This window comes from Mandrillus leucophaeus, unplaced genomic scaffold (assembly GCF_000951045.1).
Source record: "Mandrillus leucophaeus isolate KB7577 unplaced genomic scaffold, Mleu.le_1.0 Scaffold214, whole genome shotgun sequence".
Classification (NCBI taxonomy): Eukaryota; Metazoa; Chordata; class Mammalia; order Primates; family Cercopithecidae; genus Mandrillus; species Mandrillus leucophaeus.
The window spans coordinates 549,211-549,990 of record NW_012102188.1 but is presented as its reverse complement, the minus strand read 5'-3'; the positions used below and the strand labels follow the sequence as shown (position 1 = coordinate 549,990).

The window sequence follows — 780 nt, the reverse complement described above, 5'->3', positions numbered from 1 at the left end:
GCTAATTTTTTTGTGTTTGTTATTAGAGACGGGGTTTCACCGTGTTAGCCAGGATGGTCTCGATCTCCTGACCTCATGATCCGCCCGCCTCAGCCTCCCAAAGTGCTGGGATTACAGGCGTGAACCACAGCGCCTGTCCCACGCCCTGTTGAAGGATCTTATTTCATATCTTGAAGATAAAGTCTACCTTACAGGATATAACTTCACTTTTGCAGATATCTACTATGGACTTCATCGCTTTATAGTTAGTTGACCTGACAGTTCAAGAAAAGGAGAAATATCTTAATGTGTCTCACTGGTTTTGTCACATTCAGCATTATCCAGACATCAGGCAACATCTGCCTAGTGTTGTCTTCATCAAGAAGAGACTATATACTAATTCCCACTAGAAGCTATCCATGCCGTACAGGAGATGCATGAAAAATGTTTTAAATGGAAAATGTATTCTGACCACAGGACTGATATAAATTAACATACAGTCATTCATTCATTATTTGTTGAAGTTGATAGAATTTTTAAAGTGTAAACTTGTGTCTGAATGTTTTATTTGTTCTATAGTTGAAGTTTTGCAAATTTTTATGTAAAAATTTAACTGCTATTAAAAAAACAAGTTGAGATCAAGTTATAAATTAACCTTGTTTTTAATAAGTGACATTTATTTCAATAAAAGTTGCAAATCAGTGGCTTAATCCTAAAAAAAAAATAGGTGGTCCTTTCAGTGGTTGACATATTTGGCTATTTATTAACCTCTTTTCATATTCTCAAATTTATATTCCCTTT

The 780-nt window shown here is 34.9% G+C and overlaps 1 pseudogene; it reads left to right on the top strand.

Moving 5' to 3' along the window:
- Positions 1–389, top strand: part of LOC105540027 — an 8,247-nt pseudogene extending 7,858 nt beyond the window's left edge.
- Positions 390–780: the final 391 nt, after the last annotated feature.